We start from the raw sequence: 27,821 nt of genomic DNA on the forward strand, positions 1-27,821 counted from the left end.
GCGGTGGCAGCGTCGGGTTACTACTTTCGCCCTCCTGCAGTTTTCAACCTCTCCTCCTACCGCAGTCTCACTGCTTCTCATCCTTTGAAGTTCACTCCATCCATCTATTCTACCCGTTGCCACTCAGAGTTGCAGTCATTTACCGCCCCCCTGATAAGTCCCTACCTTCCTTCCTTACCGACTTCGATGCCTGGCTCTCCGTTTTTCTTGAGCCCTCATCCCCATCCCTCATTCTCGGAGACTTTAACATACACATTGATGACCAATCCGACCCTCACGCTTCTCAGTTCCTCACTCTAGCATCCTCCTTCAACCTCCAGCTATGCTCCACCACCCCTACTCACCGAGACGGCCATTATCTTGACCTCGTCCTTTCCTCTACCTGCTCACCCTCCAATTTCTGCGCCTCAGCTCTTCCTCCCTCTGACCATCACCTGATCACCTTCACACTTCATCACCCTCCCCCGCAGTCCCGCTCAACACTAACCACTACTTCCAGGAATCTCCAGGCTGTCGACCCTCCCACCTTATCCTCCATTATCTCTAATCTCCTCCCTTCCATCATGTCCTCCGAGTCTGTCGACAAGGCTGTCTCCGCTTACAATGCCACTCTCTCCTCTGCTCTGGACACCCTTGCACCATCCATCTCCCGTCCCACAAGACGTACTAATCCTCAGCCCTGGCTGACCCCTTGCATCCGTTACCTTCGCTCCTGCGCCCGATCTGCTGAACGCCTGTGGAGGAAATCTCGTACCCATTCAGATTTCCTTCATTACAAATTCATGCTATCCTCCTTCCAGTCCTCCCTATTCCTTGCCAAACAGGACTATTACACCCAATTGACCAATTCTCTCAGCACCAACCCTCGTCGTCTCTTCGCCACCCTTAACTCCCTCCTCAAAGTGCCCTCCGCTCCCACCCCCCCCTCACTCTCACCTTAATCACTGGCTGACTACTTCCACGACAAGGTGCAAAAGATCAACCTTGAGTTCACTACCAAGACACCTCTTCACCCTTCAACCCTCTCCCTCAACCAACCAACCCAGGCCTCTTTCTCCTCCTTTCCTGATATCACCGAGGAGGAAACCGCCCGCCTTCTTTCCTCCTCGAAATGCACCACTTGTTCCTCTGATCCCATCCCCACCAAATTACTTAACACCATCTCTCATACTGTCACCCCCTCCATCTGTCATATCCTCAACCTCTCTCTCTCCACTGCAACTGTCCCTGACACCTTCAAGCACGCCGTAGTCACACCTCTCTTCAAAAAAACATCACTTGACCCTACCAGTCCCTCCAACTACCGCCCCATCTCCCTCCTACCCTTCCGCTCCAAAATACTTGAGCGTGCTGTTCACAGCCGCTGCCTTGATTTTCTCTCCTCTCATGCCATCCTCGATCCGCTTCAATCCGGTTTTCGCCCTCTACACTCGACAGAAACGGCACTCTCTAAAGTCTGTAATGACCTGTTCCTTGCCAAATCCAGAGGCCACTACTCCATCCTCATCCTCCTTGATCTATCCGCTGCTTTTGATACTGTCAATCATGATTTACTTCTTGCCACACTGTCCTCATTTGGGTTCCAGGGTTCTGTCCTCTCCTGGTTCTCCTCCTATCTCTCCCACCGCACCTTCAGAGTACACTCTCATGGATCTTCCTCCACCCCCATCCCGCTCTCTGTTGGAGTTCCCCAGGGATCTGTCCTTGGACCCCTTCTTTTTTCAATCTACACCTCTTCCCTGGGCTCACTGATCTCATCTCATGGTTTCCAGTATCATCTTTATGCTGATGACACCCAGCTATATCTCTCCACACCAGACATCACCCGCGGAGACCCAGGCCTAGGTATCGGCCTGCTTATCTGACATTGCTGCATGGATGTCCAACCGCCACCTGAAACTGAACATGTCCAAGACCGAGCTTATCGTCTTTCCACCTAAACCCACTTCTCCTCTTCCTCCACTCTCTATCTCAGTTGATGGCACCCTCATCCTCCCCGTTTAATCTGCCCGCAACCTCGGAGTCATCTTTGACTCCTCCCTCTCCTTCTCTGCGCATATCCTGCAGATAGCCAAGACCTGTCGCTTCTTTCTCTTTAACATCAGCAAAATTCGCCCTTTCCTCTCTGAGCACACCACCCGTACTCTCGTCCACGCTCTCATTACCTCTCGCCTTGACTACTGCAACCTACTCCTTACTGGCCTCCCACTTAGCCATCTATCCCCCCTTCAATCTGTTCAGAACTCTGCTGCACGTCTTATATTCCGCCTGAACCGATATACTCATATCACCCCTCTTCTCAGGTCACTTCACTGGCTTCCAATCAGATACCGCATACAGTTCAAGCTTCTCCTTCTTACCTACAAATATACTCAGTCTGCAGCCCCTCATTACCTCTCTACCCTCATTTCCCCTTACGTTCCCGCCCGTAACCTCCGCTCACAGGACAAATCCCTCCTCTCAGTACCCTTCTCCACCACCGCCAACTCCAGGCTCCGCTCATTCTGCCTCGCCTCACCCTATGCTTGGAATAAACTTCCTGAGCCCTTACGCCAAGCCCCCTCCCTACCCATCTTCAAATCCTTGCTCAAAGCCCACCTCTTCAATGTTGCTTTCGGCACCTAACCTTTATACCTTTCAGGAAATCTAGACTGCCCCTATTTGACTGACTGTACATTTGTCCTTTAGATTGTAAGCTCCTTTGAGCAGGGACTGTCCTTCTATTGAGGCAGCCATGGGCAAAGAATAATTCTGAGAAATCATATTAAGGGTTAATTCTGTTAAAATCTGGGGTTTAAAAGTGGTGTTTGAATTCTAGCTTTTTACCTTGCAAGCAAGATAAAGGAATGCAGGCTGGAATTAATTACTAGAAGTCTAGCGTTTGCCGGGCTGGGTTAGAAAGGTCAGAAAGACCCTTGTGATTGATGGATTGCTAAGCAAACACATATGTATTCTATTATGAGCCGGCATATTGCAGGCAGTTTGTTTAGGATTAGTTTAAAATGCTTAGAAGAAAATACTATTTAGAGAGAGAGGCAATAGATTAGTATTTACAAGTTTTTGATATTTAGAATATGTTTTTCTGTGTAATTAATATGTAGGATACCTTTCTAAATTCTGTATTATTCTTTGTCTGACGTTCTAAGCAAAGACTGTAGTGAAGAGGCCAACATGTGTTTTGAATTAACTACGGTCTTAGCTAGTTCTGTGAAGGAAGCTGATAGGTGAAAGAGGTCAGGACTAGTCAGCTCTCTTCTCCTTGATTAATTGTAGGTAAATGTAGAAATGGTCCTGAATGCCATTAAGTAAGATTGGCTTTTGACCCCTTTAATGAATGCCAGAGTTCAGCTAGCAGGTAGTATGAAGCTGATTAGGAATATGAGAATAACCAATGTCAGATTGGGCCTCTTAGTCTCTAAGGGAACCCAGTTTAAGCTATAGATGAGAAATCAATCATAATGAGAAATGTAAGAGTTCTGGAGACCAAATGTCTGGTGTAAGGGGCCCCAGGTCACAGGTCAGTTTAGGATGTCTGGAACCTATGTAACTGATATTTTTAAAGTAATGATTGGTTGAGGCCAGGTAACCAATCTATTCCTTAACCAATTGGAGAGTAAGTGGGGGCAAGGCTAGGAGGGGGATAGAACAGTATTTAAGTAGGAGCAGAAGCAGTTTACGTCAGAAGAAAGGAAGGAGAGCTGAAAGAAAGCTGGAAGACAACAGGAGAGAAAGAGAGCAGAAGGAACAGACAGAAGAGAAGAGAGCTGAAGAGGACAGACAAAAGCCATAACATCCAGAGAGCTGAGAGAGAGAGAAGAGAGCTAGAACTGATGTCCTGCTTTGTTTGCTGGCAAATGAAGAAGATTTCTCCCTCATTCTGGTGTGTGCTGTCTGACTCCTGAAGTATCACAAATTCCTATCTCAATTCCTGCAACACTATGTTAAATTGTACAGCGCTGCGTAACCCTAGTAGCGCTTTAGAAATGTCAAGTAGTAGTAGTAGAATTGTGTGGCAAACCAACACAGCTAACCTTTAGCACTGTAGCGTACTGTTAGCTGTCCCAGCCATGCAATGATGCTTGTAAAGGCAAACAAAATGAGAGGGTGAAGTAAAGTATGCCCCAATTTTAAATGGAGCTGAGTTAAACAGCTTCTAATATAATGCAAAAATCCAGCCTTGAACCTGTGATCATCAGGTTGAAAGCCAGACACCTTCCAGAATAAAACTATTATGCTGTAAATACTGCACCTGGAAAAAATGCCACCATGACAGCACTGAGGTTCTATGGTTACCATGGAGACCACTGCAAGAGCCTCAGAAAATAACTCAATATGTAACATTTCTCACAGAAACATAGAGCCAACAGCATCAAGCCTGACTCTAAACTCCTTTGTAAAGGTGCTGATAAAAAAAAAGGAATACCTGTACTGCCAATACAATTAGAGTTCTGGTCATAAAAAAAAAAAAAGTTACACAAAAGAAGTGATGGATTATTTTTTTTTAAGTAACTGCTCTCTGAAAAAACTGAGGGGACTGTATCTCTCTAAATGAAAGGTATCTAAGAATATGGGGATATTAAATAGGCCTTGCAGAGGACCTAACACACATGGTGCACTGCCCTGATGCTGTTCACTGGCTCCCACACTAGGAACTATAGGTAAAATCTTAACTCACCACAGACAGTGTGCCACCAATGAATCCACTTTAGGAAAAAGCAGTTTTTCTAGCTAAGGCGTGGAAATGGGGTAAAGATGTGACCTAGCCATCACTTGAAAGGCAATGTCTGGGGTGACCCACTGAGATTAAATGACTTTGTGCATAGCCTCATGCACTGGAAAAAGACTGAAGCAGTATTCTAGTGCTCGCCATTTTAAGATTAGCAGCTGCAGGTGTAGCAGGATCAGAAGAAGAAATATTAAGAACCTGGAGAGCCTTAGGTACAAAAGGAAGGCAATTATTTCTTATGAAACACCTGGACCGTGGTAGGATCATCAGATTTCTCTGTAAACAGCTCCCCTTCCTGTAATTCTTCATGCATCTGTGCGCGACTGCCCTGAAATTACTCCCTAAGAATGAGAGGGCGACAGGGGAGCAATAGTCCCTACTTCTGAGCTGGTGTTCTGTCCTCCGACAGCCTCGCACTAGTTTATAACGTGATCCTAAAATGTGTATAATGCCTTTACTGTTATTCTCATTTCTAAGGACTTTCGCTGCTGCAGTCTCTCATTGCAAAGATACATGAGCAAGGCACTGTGGGTAATGTAGTTCACAGGCAGTGCAACCACACTTGCTTGGTTGTGCAAGAATTGTTACCACTGGTTGTGAGGCTGCCCAGACCGCCTTTCTCTCTCTGCCGAGCTTGGCTTTTTTGTCTTCCTGCTATCACTTCCTGTTCAGTCTTACTATCTGTGTCCTGAGAGGTCAGCCAGGTATGACCTTTCCCTCCTATCTCTAGGACCACCCCTTGCTACCCAATGGCAGCAGGGTTGCCAGGTGGAAAATTTTTTTCCAGCCTAAAGGAGCCCAAAATCCAGCCCAAAACCCGCCCAAACTCAAACCCCGCCCCTGACACCCCCGCCCCCGCGTCATCCCCCCCGCCCCCGCCGTCATCACCCCCGCCCCCGCCGTCATCGGCCCCGCCTCCCCCGTCATCGGCCCCGCCTCCCCGTCACTAACCCCGCCTCCCCCGTCAATAACCCCGCCTCCCCGTCACTAACCCCGCCTCCCACGTCACTAACCCCGCCCAGAAACGTCATTAACCCCGCCCACCGCGGCCGAAAAAAGCCGGCGAAAAAACCGCCCCGAAGCCAAAAAGGAGCCCAAAAAAACCGCAACCCGCCGCGGGCAAAACTTTCCCGCGGCGGGTCGCGGAAAACCGCCCAATTGGGCGGTAAAACCGCCCACCTGGCAACACTGAATGGCAGGCTCTGTTCCCATTGGCCTCTATCTGCTCCTCCCTGAGCCTGTGTAAAGACCCACCTCTTTGTCCTTTCAGCCACGACGCTTTCTAATACCATCTAGCCAGAGACATGGAGCATGCATCATCCTATGCCAGATAGCTCTGTCCGGCTGAAACTCCCTGTAATTAACCTGGATTTTTACCCTGAAAATATCTCCTCCCAAATTAGATATTGCACATTCCAGTCACCCAGCTTTGGACTATTTCTACCTGTTCAACTACCTTCCCTCCCCCGCAATACAACTACCTCTCCTCAGATCTCCACCTCCCACAGCCTCCAGATTAAGAAGTCTCTGTATCCTGAGTGAAGCAGCATCTCTGAACATCTATCTGTGAGTAAATTATCTGTGATTTATTCAATAAAAGAGACTTCATAAAAATAATAGAGACTTCAGGTGATTGGTGTGCCAGGGTTATACTCCATGATATTGGGGCTTCTAGTTACCGAGCCCCAAGAGTCATGACAGCTGGAGTGCAAATATCTCCTCTTCAGGGCAGAGTCCATCAGTGGAGACTGTGAGGCAGGGAACAAGACAAATCTCCAAATGAAGGAGTGGAACGCCGGTACTACCTGAATGCTACTGAGCAACAGGACAACCTCATGTTTTGTGCCTACTGATGGACTTTTACTTATGCACTCTACCTCTGCTTTTGGCTATTTGGCCACACCTTATTACTGCACTGGACATTTGTGCCTTATCCAGTTTTACTGTTTACTAACAAGACAAGTTTGCTGTTTACTAATGTACAGACAGAATGCAGGGCTATTAGATATATAGCTTGTAACAGTAGTTTGCAAGGCCTATACAAGACCAGCTTGCACGTAGCAACGCCATCTGAATAGGCGACCTTGGAGGGTGCTGACACCCCCCTGCATTCCTGAGCCGCACCTTATCTCCTGTGCTAGAAAGGAGCATTGTGTGTATACAGAATAAGCTGCTAAGTTTCGTTTTTCTTGCCAGTATCATTTCAGTGTTATGACGTGTGTACGTACTGGGACTACAATTTTGTACTGTAAGAACTACAAATGTTTACTGCGCATGACAAGTATGACGTGTAAGGGGCCAAATGCGCAGGCCCAGTAGGGAAGTATAAATGTAAGCGTCAGATGATTTATGACACACAGTGTCCCGAGGCTACTCGGTGCTGTTCACTTGCTAGCAATAAAGTTGCCTTGTTTGGAACCAAAATTTGCCTTTCGTCTCCTGATTTCCCACCTGTTTCATTGGCGACCCAGATGGGACAGAAGTAGAAAGGGGAATCGGATTATATTCTTCCCCTCCCCCACTGCAGTCGGATCGGGTCATCGATTCCCACCCGAGGAGGTGGTGAGTGGCCACCGCTGATTTCAGCGTCCATCTCCCGGAGGAGGGCCGATCCACTCCGCCTGACTGTAGAGGGGGCTGTGTGGTTCCGACAAGGCACCTTTTTCCATTTCAAGGAGAAGCGCACGACGGCGCGGCCTGCGACCCCGGCGGACAGGCGAGTATACTCTACGTAGTGACCGGCCCAGTAAGGACCGAAGAAGAGGCGTGATCACCCTCTTTTAGCCAGTGACTAATACGGACTATTGGTATCCGACTAGGTCCCGAAACTCACTAGGCTCCGGCGACGAAACCGAGCGGCGAACGAACGGGGGGGGTTTCTTGTGGCGTATGAAAGTGTGTGAGTGGGCTTGCAGTTCCAGGCCGGGCGACCGCGTCCTGGTCAGGCCAAGTGTTGACCCTTCTGTGTCTGGTGGAACGAGACCCCTTACTCCTCCACCTCCCCTTTCCCCCTTTGTCCGTCACCTGTCCTTTGGCACTCAGGTTAGGATGGGCGGGGGTGGGTCTTCACCGTTAGATTTAATGACGGAACACTTTAGCGAAGTGTTCGACCTAGATAAATGTAGCAGGGCCGGGATGATACAGAGATGTCAATTTATGTGGCCAGGGCTAGGAATTGCGGGATGGCCCCCGGAAGGGTCATTCGAGTATGAAAAAGTGGCGGCGGTCATGAATATTGTTATAATTGAGGGAAACCCCGGCTGTCCCGAGGACATTCCATACATAGAAGCGTGGTTGGATGTAGTCCGGGATCCGCCGGCTTGGGCCCAACGGAAGGTAGAAAAGGCCGCCCTTATGTTGGTAAAGCAGAGAAAAGGCCGGAAAACCAAACTTAGAACCCTGCCGACCCATGCCTTCGCTCTCCAAAGCTCGGCAACCGCTGCCGTCCCGAAGGCCGCAGGGACCGCCCCCATACGGCCTACCGCCCCTAGCACTGAAGCCACTGAGACCACGCCCCCTGCTACCAGAGTCAAGGCAGGAACTACGCCCAGTACTACCAACACACTTTCTAGGAAAAAACCCCCGAAGAAAACCGCAGGGAAAGTTCAGGGTTCGGCCGAGAAGAAGCCTCCAAAAGCCCCGATACTTGCTACGGCGGAGGCATACGAAGACGACATTGCGCCGCCGCCCTATGCTCCTATGTACCCTGACCTCACGGGCCTAGCAGAAGGCCCCGCTGACGCCGAGACTTCCGGGTCAGAGTCGGATGCCGGGGAGACGTCCCGCCCAGCCTCACCTGAGTCACCTGGCCTCGCAACCACACGGAAGAGTACACGGGTTGTGAAGAACATTACTCGGTTCCCCCAATCGAGTCCGCAACAGGCCCTTCCGTCCAGCCGAAGAGGGGGAACCTCTCACTTATTCCCAGTCCGACAGTCCACCACCTATACCCCTAACCCGGCAGAGGGGGGGGGCCAGCCCATCGAATCAACAGTCTATAGTCACGTTCCCTTCTCAAGTGCCGATTTGTATAACTGGAAATTCCATGGGCCGTCCTACGACCAGAAACCCGAGCAGCTGATAGAGCTGGTGGAAGGCATTATATACAGCTACAATCCAACTTGGGCCGACCTTAGGCAGTTGAGCGCCCACATCCTGACCTCTGAAGAACGCCGCCTTTTACAACAAAATATGGAGCAAGCCATCCGGGATGCGAATCCGGCCCATGCCAATTTACAGAACCTACTAGAAACGGAGGCACCCATCGCTGCCCCCACGTGGGATTACCGAACCGCCGAAGGCCAAACCTTTATCCGCCGATACCAACAGGCGTACCTGGCCGCCTTAAAGAAGGGGAAGCAGAAGGTTACCAACATGGGAAAAATCCACAGTGTAGTTCAACAAAAGGACGAGAGTCCAGGGGACTTCCTTGAACGACTTATGGAAGCATTTAGGAGGCACAGCCCGATAAATCCCGAGGACCCTAAGAACCTCCCAACCGTGGTTATGAGTTTTGTTAGCCAGTCAGCACCGGATATACGAAGAAAGCTACAGAGAACGGAGGGGTTCGAAGGGATGAGCCTGAGCCAACTGAAAGCTATAGCTGATCGCGTGTTCGGATATCGCGACCAGGAGGAGAAGGTGGAGGCCCGGAAGGAATCGACCAGACGGATGCGGGAGAAGGCAGATGTATTGGCTACGGTGTTGGAAGAACGAATGAGGTCTAGACCAAAGGGGAGGGGCAGGAGAACAAGAGGAACGCGGTCCCCCATAGGGCGTAACCAGTGTGCAAATTGCCGACAAGAAGGACACTGGTGGGCTGATTGTCCAGAGGAGATACGGGACAACCCGAGAGAAGAGGAATCATGGGACCGGCAGAGAGAGGAGGAGACCGGCGACCGCACGGGGGCCCCTAGGCGAGGCCGGGGAAGGGGCCGAAGAGAGAGAGGACGGGATGACCGGAGGGAATGGCAGATGGCTGTGGACGCTACCCGAGACAGCACAGCATGAAGAAACCGGGAGGGCAGAGTCCCCACTGACCCTCTGGTGGAAATTCGGGTGGGGACAGAATCTATGAAGGCCCTACTAGACACGGGGGCCCAGCGATCTGTTATCACCACTGCCATAGCCCCAGCCACGAAAGAAACTATACCAATTGTGGGAGCCTCCGGGAAATCCCTTGCGGCCCCCCTCCTCAAAGAGCGCCAAGTCCAGATCGGAGGGACGATGGTGTCCCATCAGTTCATACACATCCCTGGATGCCCGGTCCCCTTGATTGGTCGAGACCTACTCTGTAAGCTCCAGGCCACCTTGAAGTTCAAGACTACGGGTGAAGTGGAAGCTCGCTTTGAAGATCGGCCAGTGACACTTATCTGTCCAGTAAGAGAAGAATGGAGACTACACGTTCCCCCAACTGTAGGACCCGGCGACTGCCGTTACGACCAGAACACCCCTTTCGCCCAGCAGAGGCGAGCCATAATGGATGAAGTGCCTGATGTATGGGCAGAATTGAACCCCGGCGGACTGGCCGTTAACGCTATCCCCATCTGGATTGAGCTCAAACCAAATGCTCAAGTTGTCAACCAAGGACAATACCACATCCCCTATGCAGCCCGGCATAGTATGCATACACATCTACAGAAACTCCTTCAACAGGGAGTCCTTAAACCAATCAGATCCGCATGGAACACCCCATTGTTGCCCGTTAAGAAACCAGGAACATCCGAGTACAGACCCGTCCAGGACCTGAGGAAAGTCAACAACCAGGTGGCCGACATAGTTGCCCTCGTACCAAATCCATACTCCATCCTAGCCCAAGTGCCATCTCAGACCAAGTGGTACAGTGTCATTGATTTGAAGGACGCCTTCTTTTCCATCCCTCTTGCTGTCGACAGCCAGAAGTTGTTTGCCTTCACGTGGGAAGACTTGCAGACGGGAACCAAGCAGCAATATACATGGACCCGTCTTCCCCAGGGGTTCAAGAACTCGCCTACCCTCTTCGGCGACCAACTCGCCCAGGACCTGAAGACGTATCAGGACGAGTATGGGCCGGTCGTCCAATACGTGGATGACCTGTTGGTGGCCCGTGAAACGTACACCGAATGTGCTGAAGCTACACTCTACCTCTTGAAGACCCTGGAAGCCCAGGGGTACCGGGCCAGTCGCAAGAAGGCGCAGATATGCGAGATCGAAGTCGAGTATCTGGGGTTTCGCCTCCGAGAAGGAACCCGAAGGCTCGGTATCCCCCGAACCCAAGCCATCCGCAACCAACCCACTCCTGCAAATAAGAAGGAACTACGGGCACTCCTCGGAGCCGCTGGATATTGCCGCATTTGGATTATTAATTTTGCCATCCTGACCCACAGTTTGTACGCCAAACTGAAAGGACCTGAACTCGAGGGCCAAAATCTCCAGTGGGAGAAACACGAACTGAAAGCCCTTCAGGACCTCAAGGAGGCCCTTGTGGCCCCACCAGCGCTCGGACTGCCAGATGTGACTAAGCCGTTCTACTTGTTCATCGACAAAAAGAAGGGATTGGCACTTGGAGTCCTTACCCAACTGGTCGGTACCTGGCAACGCCCTGTAGCATACCTCTCCAAGAGCATGGACAACGTGGCACGAGGATGGCCGGGCTGCCTACGAAGCATTGCGGCTGCTTGTCTCCTGATACACGAGGCCAATAAACTCACGTTCGGCCAAACACTTTTTGTGACCACACCCCACACCATCCGCGGCCTACTCGAGAGCCACGGACCCAGATGGATGACCAACTCCCGATTGGTCAAATACCAAGCCCTCCTGTGCGAAAATCCGGAGGTGCGGATCCTGGACACGACCAACCTCAATCCTGCCACCCTCCTTCCGGCCCCTGAACCACCACTCCACGACTGTGAAGAGGTAATGGCCACTGTGCACTCGAGCAGACCTGACCTGAAGGATCAACCCTGGCAAGGGGGTATCACCCTTTTTACCGATGGAAGCAGCCAGGTGATAGAGGGAATTCGAAGAGCTGGCTATGCGGTGGTATCTGAGGACCATGTGATCGAGGCTATGGCTCTGACACCCGGAACATCAGCCCAGAAAGCGGAGCTAATCGCCCTCACCAGAGCCCTCCTGTGGGCTGAAGGAAAAGTTGTTAACATTTACACCGACTCCAAATACGCTTTCCTCACCCTCCAGGTGCACGGAGCCTTGTACAAGGAGAGGGGATTTTTGACAGCAGAAGGGAAAGGACTTGCAAATGCCGCTGAGATCTGCCAATTACTCGAATCGGTATGGAAGCCGAAGAAGGTGGCTGTAATGCACTGCAGGGCCCACACAGGCCGGATGGACCCTATCGCCTTACATTGTGCATGGAGACCCCAGAGCAGTGGAACAGTGGAGAGAGCTAACCGATCCCTCTTTAACCAACTGGCTACCGACCTCTGAGAGCCTCAAGAGTATCTTCGTCATGGGTGGCCTGTTCTTGTTGTCCTGCTTATTAATACCCTTGTCTCTCCCCTTAGTTTTCAGGTGTCTCCGCTCCACCATGGAAAGCATCGCTGACCGCCGTGCTGCTGCCCAACTTATGGCTCTCCAGATGTACTCCCCCATTCCCCAGTCTGATGAAGCTGACGATGAAGCACCTTGTGGCTGACGTGCACCTTTCACCTCCTGAGTCACTTAATGGGCCAGTACCCTTGTGTCAGCATAAGACCGGATACAAAGGGGGGGGGATTCCACTAGGGGCCCTCCGTCTCAACCCCGGCGAAGCAACCAACGGCTGCGCAAGGGCTTAGGGCTCGCTTGTTGCCTCCCTCTCTAACTATCCTTGTCCTTTCTTTCCTTTTTCAGGGTTCATGGAAGTGATACTTTCCACCAGATGGATGTTCAAGTATCAAAAGGGGGGAATGAAGGAGTGGAACGCCGGTACTACCTGAATGCTACTGAGCAACAGGACAACCTCATGTTTTGTGCCTACTGATGGACTTTTACTTATGCACTCTACCTCTGCTTTTGGCTATTTGGCCACACCTTATTACTGCACTGGACATTTGTGCCTTATCCAGTTTTACTGTTTACTAACAAGACAAGTTTGCTGTTTACTAATGTACAGACAGAATGCAGGGCTATTAGATATATAGCTTGTAACAGTAGTTTGCAAGGCCTATACAAGACCAGCTTGCACGTAGCAACGCCATCTGAATAGGCGACCTTGGAGGGTGCTGACACCCCCCTGCATTCCTGAGCCGCACCTTATCTCCTGTGCTAGAAAGGAGCATTGTGTGTATACAGAATAAGCTGCTAAGTTTCGTTTTTCTTGCCAGTATCATTTCAGTGTTATGACGTGTGTACGTACTGGGACTACAATTTTGTACTGTAAGAACTACAAATGTTTACTGCGCATGACAAGTATGACGTGTAAGGGGCCAAATGCGCAGGCCCAGTAGGGAAGTATAAATGTAAGCGTCAGATGATTTATGACACACAGTGTCCCGAGGCTACTCGGTGCTGTTCACTTGCTAGCAATAAAGTTGCCTTGTTTGGAACCAAAATTTGCCTTTCGTCTCCTGATTTCCCACCTGTTTCACAAAGGCTGCGCTAAAAATAAACGGTCAGTTCCCCTACCAGACTTCTGCAACATATAGGCATTATGGAGCAGCAGAATGAACTTGGGGAGGGGGGGGGGGGGTCAGAAGACCCCAGCCCCTGAGAAACACCCAGAGTGGCTAACCTCTGGAACAGTGCCGGGTAAAGGAGCTGCCAGCAGTGCTGCTCCCGAATCACACTGCTGTATAAAATGGAGAATGAGCCTACATCTCTCCTGCAGAGGAAACTGAGGCCTCCATGAACCATGGCCCCCTCTGCCAGAGCAGAGCCAGACACTACCCCAGTGCTCCAGTGCTGCTTCCTGCTTCCCACAGTGGAACAATCTTTTAACAACTTTGGCAGCCATTGCAAAGAAAACAAAAGTAAAACTGCAACTGACCCAAAGTTGAAAGAAAATATAAAGATACACTCACCCTGGGAGAGACAGCCATCAGGAGTCCTGCCTGTGCTGCTGGAAGCACATTGGCTTCCTCTCCATCACTAAGCCCTTTATACTGGTCGGAACCAGTATCTCTCCTGCAGCCAAGGCTGTGAGCTTTAAAAAATTATGCCCCAATTTTTTTTTTTACACTGAAGAAGGAGAATGGAGGAAGAGCGGGATCTGGCATCACCAGATGTACCCCCTAAAGCCAGCACCGCTGAGCCGCACACCTCAAAGCTCTACTGAACTGAGAGACCCAGAACAGGAGCCACCATCAAATGAGACCAAGAGCTTGTGAGAGACCATCCATCCGCCTGCTGGAGATAGAGAATACTGACTAACCAAGGAGTATATATTACCAAAAGCCTTGAAAACTACAAACGACCACCTAAACTTTCGGAAAACACTAAAAACTAACCTGTTTAAAAAGGCATACCCTACCGATCCAACATAAATGCCTGATCTCTGCAACACAACAAAACTAAAGAACGTAATAGATATAACACAACTCTTCCATTGTACGATTCCCTAGTGTGGCTGTGCCACAAAAACTTTATCTTACCACAGCATCACTTTGTATTTGTTTACACCGGAGTCTGTAATGTCACTCTAACCGGTACTATGTAAGCCACATCGAGCCTACAAATAGGTGGGAAAATGTGGGATATAAATGTAACAAATAAATAAAATAAAGTATATCATCCTATAAAACAGTGCAGTTCAGTTTTCTCTATCTCCGCTTCAGAGTGCTAGAAATCTGGAATCAACGGTCACGGCTACAGCGTGGTGACAAACGTAGAAACCTGAATGTATGCGTGGGGGGGAGGGGGAGTGGCCACGTGAGGGTGAGATAACGCCCATCCAGTCTACCCATCCACACCAGCTCACCCCACGCTTTCTCAAATTCAGATATAGCTTTGGTGTGCACGGCCCGCACTGGGAGGCTGTTGGCACATCCACCACCCTTTCTGTCAAGAAAACGTTCCTTTGATTACTGCTGAGTCCCTCACCCCTTGCTGTTGGAACAGGCAAATAAACATTTTCGCTGCTATAGACACCCTTACTTGCCAACTGGAAAAATGCTGTGGGACAGAGTCTCCTTTTAGGGGGGCTGGTCCCACCCACACAGGGACTTGAACCCTGGACCCTCAGATTAAAAGGCTGATGCTCTACCGACTGAGCTATGTGGGCTGTTCACAGGACTATTCAGATTTGCAAAGTCTGGCATTCTTGTCCTTCCCCACGCTGTTTTTTTTGAGGCTGTGTAAGACCATTTCCCAGGCCACTAACTGCCTTCCAGTCAGGGCTGTGCCTAGGGTCTCTGGCGCCCCCCCCTGCAGACTATCAGTTGGCGCCCCCCCCCCCCCCCCCCCAATTTTCCTCTCTTCTCTTCCCTCCCCTCCATTTCCAGCAATTTCTCCTCTCCCTGGGCTCTGCCCTCCCATCCATGTCCATCCTTGTCCCTCTCTGCCCTTCCCTCCGCCATCTATAGCCAGCAATTATTCTCTCTCCCCTCCCCTCCATTTCCAGCAATTTCTCCTCTGCCTGGGCCCTGCCCTCCCATACATGTCGATCCATGTCCCTCTCTGCCCTTCCATCCTCCATCCATAGCCAGCAATTTTCCTCTCTTCCCTCCCCTCCATTTCCAGCAATTTCCCCTCTCCCTGGGCCCTGTCCTCCCATCCATGTCCATCCTTATCCCTCTCTGCCGTTCCCTCCTCCATTCATAGAAAGCAATTATTCTCTCTCCCCTCCATTTCCATCAATTTCTCCTCTCCCTGGGCCCTGCCCTCCCATCCATGCCCATCCTTGTCCCTCTCTGCCCTTCCCTCCTCCATCCATAGCCAGCAATTCTTCTCTCTCCCCTCCCCTCCATTTCCAGCAATTTCTCTTCTCCCTGGGCTCTGCCCTCCCATCCATATCCATCCATGTCCCTCTCTGCCCTTCTATCCTCCATCCATAGCCAGCAATTTTCCTCTCTTCCCTCCCCTCCATTTCCAGCAATTTCCCCTCTCCCTGTGCCCTGCCCTCCCATCCATGTCCATCCTTATCCCTCTCTGCCCTTCCCTCCTCCATTCATAAAAAGCAATTATTCTCTCTCCCCTCCATTTCCAGCAATTTCTCCTCTCCCTAGGCCCTGCCCTCCCATCCATGTTCATCCTTGTCCCTCTCTACCCTTCCCTCCTCCTTCAATAACCAGCAATTCTTCTCTCCCCCCTCCCCTCCATTTCCAGCAATTTCTCCTCCCTCCCTCCCCTCCCCTCCCCTCCGTTTCCAGCAATTTGTCCTCTCCCTGGGCCCTGCCTTCCCATCCATGCCTTTCTACCCTTCCCTTACCTCAGCTTCACGCCCTGGGGCCTTTAAATCTTTTACCTCCGGTTGCAGCAGTGTCAGTGAAAGCACTGCCGACATCTCCCTTCCCTTCGCGCTTCTTGGTTCCCTCAGTGTCCCGCCTTCTTCTGACGTCAGAAGAAGGCGGGACACTGAGGGAAACGAGCACGAAGGGAAGGGAGATGTCGACAGCACTTTCACTGAAGCTGCTGCGACCGTCGGACCCTCGGAGGTAAAAGGTTTAAAGGCCACGGTGGCGCGGAGCTCAGGAAAGCGGCGAGGGTAAGCACCATGGTGGCGCCTTCCAGAGGTTGGCGCACCACTGCGGTGCTTACTCCACTTACCATATTGGCACGGCTCTGCTTCCAGTAACATTTTGCACAGATGCCGTAGATCCAGAAAGGAACAGAATGGGTGGCGATGAGGAAAAACCTGCACTGCTCTGTGCATGAGAAAGGCACTTTGAGCAGGCTCCCTGTTTAACTGAGGTGGCCTTGGAACCGTACAGCTTCAGCATTCTGCAACTCAGGAAATGCTCTTTGCACCAGGGTAAGGGTATTGCCATGAGAAAGGCAGCTGAGCAGGATCCTCGGCCTATGCTTAGCTGAGGAGAAGGCCTTGGGGACCTTGCAGCTTCAGCATTCTGCAACCCAGGAAATGCTCCTTGCACCAGGGTAAGGGCATTGCCATGAGAAAGGCAGCTGAGCAGGCTCCTCGGCCTATGCTTAACTGAGGAGGAGGCCTTGGGACCTTGCAGCTTCAGCATTCTGCAACGCAGGAAAAAGCCTGCACTGTGCTCCTTCTTCCACCAAGGTAAGGGTATTGCCATATGAGAAAGGCAGCTTGAACAGGCTCTCTGTTTCACTGAGGTAGCCTTGGAACCTTACGGATTCAGCATTCTGCAACCCCAGGAAATGCTGCTTGCACCAAGGTAAGGTATTGCCATGAGAAAGGCTAGGGTTACCATATGTCCGGTTTTACCCGGACATGTCCTCGACATGGCCTGGCAGCTGGGCAGGATTTCCCTACCTGCCCTTTTGTGTCAGCGCAGATTCAAAATGGCCAACGAGAGTTGAAGTCTCACAAGGTCGCTTCAACTCTCGGTTGCCATTTTTTTAGTAGGGGTAGGATATGACAGAGGGGCGGAGCATGCATCTTCTTTTTGGGGGGAGCAAATATGGTAACCTTAAGAAAGGCAGCTGAGCAGGATCCTCGGCCTATGCTTAGCTGAGGAGGCAGCTCAGTCAGCAGGCTCCTCGGCCTATGCTCAACTGAGGAGAAGGCCTTGGGGACCTTGCAGCTTCAGCATTCTGCAACCCAGGAAATGCTCCTTGCACCAGGGTAAGGGCATTGCCATGAGAAAGGCAGCTGAGCAGGCTCCTCGGCCTATGCTTAACTGAGGAGGAGGCCTTGGGACCTTGCAGCTTCAGCATTCTGCAACGCAGGAAAAAGCCTGCACTGTGCTCCTTCTTCCACCAAGGTAAGGGTATTGCCATATGAGAAAGGCAGCTTGAGCAGGCTCTCTGTTTCACTGAGGTAGCCTTGGAACCTTACGGCTTCAGCATTCTGCAACCCCAGGAAATGCTGCTTGCACCAAGGTAAGGTATTGCCATGAGAAAGGCTAGGGTTACCATATGTCCGGTTTTACCCGGACATGTCCTCGACATGGCCGGGCAGGTTTTGCCTACCTGCCCGTTTGTCTCGGCGCAGATTCAAAATGGCCACCGAGAGTTGAAGTCTCACAAGGTCTCTTCAACTCTCGGTGCCCATTTTTTTAGGTGGGGGGGGGGGGGGGGGTGATGGGGCTGGGGTGGTGTGTGACAGAGGGGCGGAACATGCATCTTCTTTTTGGGGGGAGCAAATATGGTAACCTTAAGAAAGGCAGCTGAGCAGGCTCCTTGGTCTGTGCTGAACTGAGGTGGCATTGGAACACCAGGTTGCATATTCTGGGTACTAGAAAGGAAAGAGCTTGACTGGGGTGGCCCTGGAGCCTTGCAGCTTCTGGGTTCTAGAAAGGAAGAGAGCCCTAAGGGGGGCTGGTGTGTCAGGAGTGGGATTTGAACCCACGCCTCCAAGGGAGACTGCGACCTGAACGCAGCGCCTTAGACCGCTCGGCCATCCTGACAACTACAGGTCACAGGGAGCCTACCCCTGACTGAACTGAAGGGCTCCGTTGGGGGGTGGGGGGTGGAAACTGAGGCCAAAGGCGTTCTGTTCTGTGAAGGGAGCCAAAAAATATGCCAGGATCCTTCGAGCCGGACTTGAACCAGCGGCCTAAGGATATCTATAGTCTTGCCCTACAGTCCTCCGCTCTACCAGCTGAGCTATCGAAGGGGCAGGATGGTGGTTGAACGTTGTGACTCTCCCCCCAGGTCAGTCACACCTCTGTCCCAGGAAAAGGATCTTTGGTGCCCTCTTTTTGCTTGTTTTTCCGGCCCTAGCTGTGATCTTTCTCTTCTGCTTAAAAGCGAACAGAGATCCAGCTGCACAGAGCAGGCGAGGGAGCCTCTCGGCGCAATGGCTAGCCTTTCTCCATGCTGCTGCAGAGATGTCACTGTCCCTCCGTCGCATCGCAACAGAGGGCATAAAAAGCCCGGGCTTTTAAGCCAGGGGAGTGCAGGCCAAAATGCTCCATTTTATGCTTGTGCTGTTCCAGCTTTAGAAGAAGAGCATGCGCTGCCTTGCTCACCGACCTGTACGCGTGAGGTTTGCGCTCGCGCCTTGCGTGGCGGCGTGCGCTATCAGAAAAGGCAAGGAGATGAGAGCAAAATACACAGCCCTAGAAGACGGTGCTGTAGGACTTCCCCAGGGGATCCCCCTAAGATTGGCCCAAGGCTGTCTTTAAAAATGCAAATTCTGATTCCTTGCAGGTGATTAATCCTGCTTCACAACCTGTGCTGGGTTTGTGGGGAGCCCCCATCTCTGACTGCCGCCCTGCTCAGTTTTGGAAAAAACTTTGCACGATAATAGTTTTTGTGGGATACCTGCCTTCCACAAACTACTGATGACCCATACTAAGGGCAGAAATGGTCATTGAAATCCCAATGCCAGGGTCAGCTGATGCCGCCTGTCTGGCCACGAAAATGATAGAGGGGACCGGGCCAGTTTCCCTGTGAGGAAAGGCTAAAGAGGCTAGGGCTCTTCAGCTTGGACATGAGGCGGCTGAGGAGAGATACGATAGGGAGTGGGGTGGAACGGAACGGCTAGAAGTGAAACGCTTGTGGGCTCTTTCCAAAAATATAAGGACTAGAGGGCGGGTACGCAATGAAGTGACTTAAGTAGTCAACTTAAAACGACTCGAGAGAAACTCTTTCTTCACTCCACGTGTGTGTGTGTGTAATTAAACTCTAGTAAATCATGGCCAGAGAGTGTGGTAAAAGCAGTTAGCGTAGCAGGGTTTAAAAAAAGGTTGGGACAAGCTCCTGCAAGAAACCCTTGGGATAATCCACTGCTTATTCCTGGGATAAGCAGCGCAAGATTGTTTTCTTATTCTCTTTGGGATCTTGCCAGGTACTTGGTGACCTGGATTGGCCACTGTTGGAAACAGGATACTGGGCTGGATGGACCTTCGGGCTGAGCCAGCATGGCAATGCGATCTGTGGCCTTCCTAAAGCACAGCCCCTGCCCAAGCAGTCCCTGGTGGTCTAGTGGTCAGGATTTGGTGCTCTCACCGCCAAGGCCCGGGTTCAATTCCCGGCCAGGGAAGCAAGCTCCCTCTCTTTTCAGGGCTGGCAGCCCTCACCTGTCAGCTGCTCTCAAAGCAAAGTTTTGATGATGAGCCCCTGCCTGCCACCCACCCAAATGTTTCCCCAGTTCTTTTACCATACATTTCACATCTCGGTAAACCCACCTAGGCGCTTCATAGGAAAGAATCTTGAGGGTTAGGTCACAGCGGCGGCCTCCGATTGCCCACGCTGAAAGTCAAGCACCAAGGAAACAGAACGGCGACCTAGAGATGTTTGTCAACCCGTTAGAGTCTACGAAATGATGATTCAACTGGAAGGCTGAGAGGAAGACTGCTGCACAGGGATGGGTCAACAGCAGAGAAAATAGATTCGGGGAGAGTGTCAAAGCAAATTTTGGCAAAAAGACAAAATTGTGAAAAGAGATTGTTGAGAGGACCAGAGCGAGCATGAGGGTACGTAAGGTGTAAGCATTCAGAACAGGAACACAGGTATTCTGGAACAGCGTATTTTGTAAGCCAGTGTCAGGATTTTGTAGGGAATTCACGCAGATACCGGTAGCTAGCCTTATTAATTGACTGCTGTAATTGTCTATTGCTCATGTTTGATTTTTATTCTTACTGTACACCGCCTTGAGTGAATTCCTTCAAAAAGGCAGTAAGTACATCCTAACAAATAAATAAATAAATAAAGTAAATAACTAGATAGATCAATTATCGCAATCATGGCAGAGGTGACATTGTCCCAGGGATTGGCTCCTGTATCAGTCTGACAGCAGTGTTTTTGCATGAGCTGTAATCCTTTTCTCTACGAAAACCCATAAACAAGTGCGTTACAAACATCCGAATTCCCCAGAGGGCAAAGTCTCTTCCTCAAGGCTTTCTGATCAGAAAACGATCAAACAGAGCCTTTTTGGACAGTAGACTAGATGCGTAATTGGAACTTTAATTGGCCATCGATGACTACTCCGTAATTGGAACTTTAGTTGGCCATCGATGACTACTCCCTGAATTTTCAGGGCTTGAACAATGTAGATCTGAATCCCATCCATTAAAAAGGGGTGTAAGTACGCAGTGTTATGGGGCAGCGCTACAGAGCAGGGCCTACGTTTTATTCACATTTAGCTTCAGTGTGCTGGAACGTGTTCTGGGCTTTACCACCCCCTCACGCTCTGTATTGTACCATCGTCTCCAAGTTCGCCGCCGATTCTAAGACGTGTTGCCTCAGAGTGCTAGAAATCTGGAATCAACGGTCACGGCTACAGCGTGGTGACAAACGTAGAAACCTGAATGTATGTGTGTTGGGGGGGGGGGGGAGGGGGAGTGGCCACTTGAGGGTGAGCTAAAGCCCATCCACACCAGCTCACCCCACGCTTTCTGAAATTCGGATACAGCTGTGGTGTGCACTGCCCGCACTGGGAGGCTGTTGGCGCATCCACCGCCCTTTCTGTCAAGAAAACGTTCCTTTGATTACTGCTGAGTCCCTCACCCGTTGCTGTTTGAACAGGCCAAATAAACATTTTCCCTACTTTAGACACCCTTACTTGCCAACTGGAAAAATGCTGTGGGACAGAGTCTCCTTTTAGGGGGGCTGGTCCCACCCACACAGGGACTTGAACCCTGGACCCTCAGATTAAAAGTCTGATGCTCTACCGACTGAGCTATGTGGGCTCCTCCCAGGCCTCCTCAAATTTGCAAAGTCTGGCATTCTTGTCCTTCCCCACGCTGGGTTTTCCAGGCTGTGTAAGACCATTTCCCAGGCCACTAACTGCCTTCCAGTAACATTTTGCACAGATGCCGTAGATCCAGAAAGGAACAGAATGGGTGGCAATGAGCAAAAACCTGCACTGCTCTGTGCAGCAGAAAGGCACTTTGAGCAGGCTCCCTGTTTAACTGAGGTGGCCTTGGAACCTTACAGCTTCAGCTGCATTCTGCAACCCAGGAAATGCTTTTTGCACCAGGGTAAGGGTATTGCCATGAGAAAGGCAGCTGAGCAGGATCCTCGGCCTATGCTTAGCTGAGGAGGCAGCTCAGTCAGCAGGCTCCTCGGCCTATGCTCAACTGAGGAGAAGGCCTTGGGGACCTTGCAGCTTCAGCATTCTGCAACCCAGGAAATGCTCCTTGCACCAGGGTAAGGGCATTGCCATGAGAAAGGCAGCTGAGCAGGCTCCTCGGCCTATGCTTAACTGAGGAGGAGGCCTTGGGACCTTGCAGCTTCAGCATTCTGCAACGCAGGAAAAAGCCTGCACTGTGCTCCTTCTTCCACCAAGGTAAGGGTATTGCCATATGAGAAAGGCAGCTTGAGCAGGCTCTCTGTTTCACTGAGGTAGCCTTGGAACCTTACGGCTTCAGCATTCTGCAACCCCAGGAAATGCTGCTTGCACCAAGGTAAGGTATTGCCATGAGAAAGGCTAGGGTTACCATATGTCCGGTTTTACCCGGACATGTCCTCGACATGGCCGGGCAGGTTTTGCCTACCTGCCCGTTTGTCTCGGCGCAGATTCAAAATGGCCACCGAGAGTTGAAGTCTCACAAGGTCTCTTCAACTCTCGGTGCCCATTTTTTTAGGTGGGGGGTGGGGGGGGGGTGATGGGGCTGGGGTGGTGTGTGACAGAGGGGCGGAACATGCATCTTCTTTTTGGGGGGAGCAAATATGGTAACCTTAAGAAAGGCAGCTGAGCAGGCTCCTTGGTCTGTGCTGAACTGAGGTGGCATTGGAACACCAGGTTGCATATTCTGGGTACTAGAAAGGAAAGAGCTTGACTGGGGTGGCCCTGGAGCCTTGCAGCTTCTGGGTTCTAGAAAGGAAGAGAGCCCTAAGGGGGGCTGGTGTGTCAGGAGTGGGATTTGAACCCACGCCTCCAAGGGAGACTGCGACCTGAACGCAGCGCCTTAGACCGCTCGGCCATCCTGACAACTACAGGTCACAGGGAGCCTACCCCTGACTGAACTGAAGGGCTCCGTTGGGGGGGTGGGGGGTGGAAACTGAGGCCAAAGGCGTTCTGTTCTGTGAAGGGAGCCAAAAAATATGCCAGGATCCTTCGAGCCGGACTTGAACCAGCGGCCTAAGGATATCTATAGTCTTGCCCTACAGTCCTCCGCTCTACCAGCTGAGCTATCGAAGGGGCAGGATGGTGGTTGAACGTTGTGACTCTCCCCCCAGGTCAGTCACACCTCTGTCCCAGGAAAAGGATCTTTGGTGCCCTCTTTTTGCTTGTTTTTCCGGCCCTAGCTGTGATCTTTCTCTTCTGCTTAAAAGCGAACAGAGATCCAGCTGCACAGAGCAGGCGAGGGAGCCTCTCGGCGCAATGGCTAGCCTTTCTCCATGCTGCTGCAGAGATGTCACTGTCCCTCCGTCGCATCGCAACAGAGGGCATAAAAAGCCCGGGCTTTTAAGCCAGGGGAGTGCAGGCCAAAATGCTCCATTTTATGCTTGTGCTGTTCCAGCTTTAGAAGAAGAGCATGCGCTGCCTTGCTCACCGACCTGTACGCGTGAGGTTTGCGCTCGCGCCTTGCGTGGCGGCGTGCGCTATCAGAAAAGGCAAGGAGATGAGAGCAAAATACACAGCCCTAGAAGACGGTGCTGTAGGACTTCCCCAGGGGATCCCCCTAAGATTGGCCCAAGGCTGTCTTTAAAAATGCAAATTCTGATTCCTTGCAGGTGATTAATCCTGCTTCACAACCTGTGCTGGGTTTGTGGGGAGCCCCCATCTCTGACTGCCGCCCTGCTCAGTTTTGGAAAAAACTTTGCACGATAATAGTTTTTGTGGGATACCTGCCTTCCACAAACTACTGATGACCCATACTAAGGGCAGAAATGGTCATTGAAATCCCAATGCCAGGGTCAGCTGATGCCGCCTGTCTGGCCACGAAAATGATAGAGGGGACCGGGCCAGTTTCCCTGTGAGGAAAGGCTAAAGAGGCTAGGGCTCTTCAGCTTGGACATGAGGCGGCTGAGGAGAGATACGATAGGGAGTGGGGTGGAACGGAACGGCTAGAAGTGAAACGCTTGTGGGCTCTTTCCAAAAATATAAGGACTAGAGGGCGGGTACGCAATGAAGTGACTTAAGTAGTCAACTTAAAACGACTCGAGAGAAACTCTTTCTTCACTCCACGTGTGTGTGTGTGTAATTAAACTCTAGTAAATCATGGCCAGAGAGTGTGGTAAAAGCAGTTAGCGTAGCAGGGTTTAAAAAAAGGTTGGGACAAGCTCCTGCAAGAAACCCTTGGGATAATCCACTGCTTATTCCTGGGATAAGCAGCGCAAGATTGTTTTCTTATTCTCTTTGGGATCTTGCCAGGTACTTGGTGACCTGGATTGGCCACTGTTGGAAACAGGATACTGGGCTGGATGGACCTTCGGGCTGAGCCAGCATGGCAATGCGATCTGTGGCCTTCCTAAAGCACAGCCCCTGCCCAAGCAGTCCCTGGTGGTCTAGTGGTCAGGATTTGGTGCTCTCACCGCCAAGGCCCGGGTTCAATTCCCGGCCAGGGAAGCAAGCTCCCTCTCTTTTCAGGGCTGGCAGCCCTCACCTGTCAGCTGCTCTCAAAGCAAAGTTTTGATGATGAGCCCCTGCCTGCCACCCACCCAAATGTTTCCCCAGTTCTTTTACCATACATTTCACATCTCGGTAAACCCACCTAGGCGCTTCATAGGAAAGAATCTTGAGGGTTAGGTCACAGCGGCGGCCTCCGATTGCCCACGCTGAAAGTCAAGCACCAAGGAAACAGAACGGCGACCTAGAGATGTTTGTCAACCCGTTAGAGTCTACGAAATGATGATTCAACTGGAAGGCTGAGAGGAAGACTGCTGCACAGGGATGGGTCAACAGCAGAGAAAATAGATTCGGGGAGAGTGTCAAAGCAAATTTTGGCAAAAAGACAAAATTGTGAAAAGAGATTGTTGAGAGGACCAGAGCGAGCATGAGGGTACGTAAGGTGTAAGCATTCAGAACAGGAACACAGGTATTCTGGAACAGCGTATTTTGTAAGCCAGTGTCAGGATTTTGTAGGGAATTCACGCAGATACCGGTAGCTAGCCTTATTAATTGACTGCTGTAATTGTCTATTGCTCATGTTTGATTTTTATTCTTACTGTACACCGCCTTGAGTGAATTCCTTCAAAAAGGCAGTAAGTACATCCTAACAAATAAATAAATAAATAAAGTAAATAACTAGATAGATCAATTATCGCAATCATGGCAGAGGTGACATTGTCCCAGGGATTGGCTCCTGTATCAGTCTGACAGCAGTGTTTTTGCATGAGCTGTAATCCTTTTCTCTACGAAAACCCATAAACAAGTGCGTTACAAACATCCGAATTCCCCAGAGGGCAAAGTCTCTTCCTCAAGGCTTTCTGATCAGAAAACGATCAAACAGAGCCTTTTTGGACAGTAGACTAGATGCGTAATTGGAACTTTAATTGGCCATCGATGACTACTCCGTAATTGGAACTTTAGTTGGCCATCGATGACTACTCCCTGAATTTTCAGGGCTTGAACAATGTAGATCTGAATCCCATCCATTAAAAAGGGGTGTAAGTACGCAGTGTTATGGGGCAGCGCTACAGAGCAGGGCCTACGTTTTATTCACATTTAGCTTCAGTGTGCTGGAACGTGTTCTGGGCTTTACCACCCCCTCACGCTCTGTATTGTACCATCGTCTCCAAGTTCGCCGCCGATTCTAAGACGTGTTGCCTCAGAGTGCTAGAAATCTGGAATCAACGGTCACGGCTACAGCGTGGTGACAAACGTAGAAACCTGAATGTATGTGTGTTGGGGGGGGGGGGGAGGGGGAGTGGACACTTGAGGGTGAGCTAAAGCCCATCCACACCAGCTCACCCCACGCTTTCTGAAATTCGGATACAGCTGTGGTGTGCACTGCCCGCACTGGGAGGCTGTTGGCGCATCCACCGCCCTTTCTGTCAAGAAAACGTTCCTTTGATTACTGCTGAGTCCCTCACCCGTTGCTGTTTGAACAGGCCAAATAAACATTTTCCCTACTTTAGACACCCTTACTTGCCAACTGGAAAAATGCTGTGGGACAGAGTCTCCTTTTAGGGGGGCTGATCCCACCCACACAGGGACTTGAACCCTGGACCCTCAGATTAAAAGTCTGATGCTCTACCGACTGAGCTATGTGGGCTCCTCCCAGGCCTCCTCAAATTTGCAAAGTCTGGCATTCTTGTCCTTCCCCACGCTGGGTTTTCCAGGCTGTGTAAGACCATTTCCCAGGCCACTAACTGCCTTCCAGTAACATTTTGCACAGATGCCGTAGATCCAGAAAGGAACAGAATGGGTGGCAATGAGCAAAAACCTGCACTGCTCTGTGCAGCAGAAAGGCACTTTGAGGAGGCTCCCTGTTTAACTGAGGTGGCCTTGGAACCTTACAGCTTCAGCTGCATTCTGCAACCCAGGAAATGCTTTTTGCACCAGGGTAAGGGTATTGCCATGAGAAAGGCAGCTGAGCAGGATCCTCGGCCTATGCTTAGCTGAGGAGGCAGCTCAGTCAGCAGGCTCCTCGGCCTATGCTCAACTGAGGAGAAGGCCTTGGGGACCTTGCAGCTTCAGCATTCTGCAACCCAGGAAATGCTCCTTGCACCAGGGTAAGGGCATTGCCATGAGAAAGGCAGCTGAGCAGGCTCCTCGGCCTATGCTTAACTGAGGAGGAGGCCTTGGGACCTTGCAGCTTCAGCATTCTGCAACGCAGGAAAAAGCCTGCACTGTGCTCCTTCTTCCACCAAGGTAAGGGTATTGCCATATGAGAAAGGCAGCTTGAGCAGGCTCTCTGTTTCACTGAGGTAGCCTTGGAACCTTACGGCTTCAGCATTCTGCAACCCCAGGAAATGCTGCTTGCACCAAGGTAAGGTATTGCCATGAGAAAGGCTAGGGTTACCATATGTCCGGTTTTACCCGGACATGTCCTCGACATGGCCGGGCAGGTTTTGCCTACCTGCCCGTTTGTCTCGGCGCAGATTCAAAATGGCCACCGAGAGTTGAAGTCTCACAAGGTCTCTTCAACTCTCGGTGCCCATTTTTTTAGGTGGGGGGTGGGGGGGGGGGTGATGGGGCTGGGGTGGTGTGTGACAGAGGGGCGGAACATGCATCTTCTTTTTGGGGGGAGCAAATATGGTAACCTTAAGAAAGGCAGCTGAGCAGGCTCCTTGGTCTGTGCTGAACTGAGGTGGCATTGGAACACCAGGTTGCATATTCTGGGTACTAGAAAGGAAAGAGCTTGACTGGGGTGGCCCTGGAGCCTTGCAGCTTCTGGGTTCTAGAAAGGAAGAGAGCCCTAAGGGGGGCTGGTGTGTCAGGAGTGGGATTTGAACCCACGCCTCCAAGGGAGACTGCGACCTGAACGCAGCGCCTTAGACCGCTCGGCCATCCTGACAACTACAGGTCACAGGGAGCCTACCCCTGACTGAACTGAAGGGCTCCGTGGGGGGGTGGGGGGTGGAAACTGAGGCCAAAGGCGTTCTGTTCTGTGAAGGGAGCCAAAAAATATGCCAGGATCCTTCGAGCCGGACTTGAACCAGCGGCCTAAGGATATCTATAGTCTTGCCCTACAGTCCTCCGCTCTACCAGCTGAGCTATCGAAGGGGCAGGATGGTGGTTGAACGTTGTGACTCTCCCCCCAGGTCAGTCACACCTCTGTCCCAGGAAAAGGATCTTTGGTGCCCTCTTTTTGCTTGTTTTTCCGGCCCTAGCTGTGATCTTTCTCTTCTGCTTAAAAGCGAACAGAGATCCAGCTGCACAGAGCAGGCGAGGGAGCCTCTCGGCGCAATGGCTAGCCTTTCTCCATGCTGCTGCAGAGATGTCACTGTCCCTCCGTCGCATCGCAACAGAGGGCATAAAAAGCCCGGGCTTTTAAGCCAGGGGAGTGCAGGCCAAAATGCTCCATTTTATGCTTGTGCTGTTCCAGCTTTAGAAGAAGAGCATGCGCTGCCTTGCTCACCGACCTGTACGCGTGAGGTTTGCGCTCGCGCCTTGCGTGGCGGCGTGCGCTATCAGAAAAGGCAAGGAGATGAGAGCAAAATACACAGCCCTAGAAGACGGTGCTGTAGGACTTCCCCG

The 27,821-nt window shown here is 51.2% G+C and overlaps 11 non-coding genes across 11 annotated transcripts; 2 read left to right on the forward strand and 9 right to left on the reverse strand.

The window, feature by feature from the left end:
* Nucleotides 1-14,854: 14,854 nt before the first annotated feature.
* TRNAK-UUU lies at nucleotides 14,855-14,927 on the reverse strand. Its single transcript has one exon. It is a non-coding gene; the product is annotated as a tRNA-Lys (tRNA).
* A 3,182-nt stretch (nucleotides 14,928-18,109) lies between these two features.
* On the reverse strand, nucleotides 18,110-18,192 carry TRNAL-CAG. The gene has a single exon. It is a non-coding gene; the product is annotated as a tRNA-Leu (tRNA).
* Nucleotides 18,193-18,313: 121 nt separating this feature from the next.
* On the reverse strand, nucleotides 18,314-18,401 carry TRNAY-GUA. Its single transcript is given in 2 exon segments — nucleotides 18,314-18,349; nucleotides 18,365-18,401. It is a non-coding gene; the product is annotated as a tRNA-Tyr (tRNA).
* Nucleotides 18,402-19,700: 1,299 nt separating this feature from the next.
* Nucleotides 19,701-19,772, forward strand: TRNAE-CUC. The gene has a single exon. It is a non-coding gene; the product is annotated as a tRNA-Glu (tRNA).
* Nucleotides 19,773-21,347: 1,575 nt separating this feature from the next.
* TRNAK-UUU lies at nucleotides 21,348-21,420 on the reverse strand. Its single transcript has one exon. It is a non-coding gene; the product is annotated as a tRNA-Lys (tRNA).
* A 1,161-nt stretch (nucleotides 21,421-22,581) lies between these two features.
* TRNAL-CAG lies at nucleotides 22,582-22,664 on the reverse strand. The gene has a single exon. It is a non-coding gene; the product is annotated as a tRNA-Leu (tRNA).
* Nucleotides 22,665-22,786: 122 nt separating this feature from the next.
* On the reverse strand, nucleotides 22,787-22,874 carry TRNAY-GUA. The gene is given in 2 exon segments: nucleotides 22,787-22,822; nucleotides 22,838-22,874. It is a non-coding gene; the product is annotated as a tRNA-Tyr (tRNA).
* Nucleotides 22,875-24,173: 1,299 nt separating this feature from the next.
* On the forward strand, nucleotides 24,174-24,245 carry TRNAE-CUC. The gene has a single exon. It is a non-coding gene; the product is annotated as a tRNA-Glu (tRNA).
* Nucleotides 24,246-25,820: 1,575 nt separating this feature from the next.
* Nucleotides 25,821-25,893, reverse strand: TRNAK-UUU. The gene has a single exon. It is a non-coding gene; the product is annotated as a tRNA-Lys (tRNA).
* Nucleotides 25,894-27,055: 1,162 nt separating this feature from the next.
* Nucleotides 27,056-27,138, reverse strand: TRNAL-CAG. The gene has a single exon. It is a non-coding gene; the product is annotated as a tRNA-Leu (tRNA).
* Nucleotides 27,139-27,259: 121 nt separating this feature from the next.
* TRNAY-GUA lies at nucleotides 27,260-27,347 on the reverse strand. The gene is given in 2 exon segments: nucleotides 27,260-27,295; nucleotides 27,311-27,347. It is a non-coding gene; the product is annotated as a tRNA-Tyr (tRNA).
* Nucleotides 27,348-27,821: the final 474 nt, after the last annotated feature.

Source organism: Microcaecilia unicolor, chromosome 3, assembly GCF_901765095.1.
Source record: "Microcaecilia unicolor chromosome 3, aMicUni1.1, whole genome shotgun sequence".
Taxonomy (NCBI): Eukaryota; Metazoa; Chordata; class Amphibia; order Gymnophiona; family Siphonopidae; genus Microcaecilia; species Microcaecilia unicolor.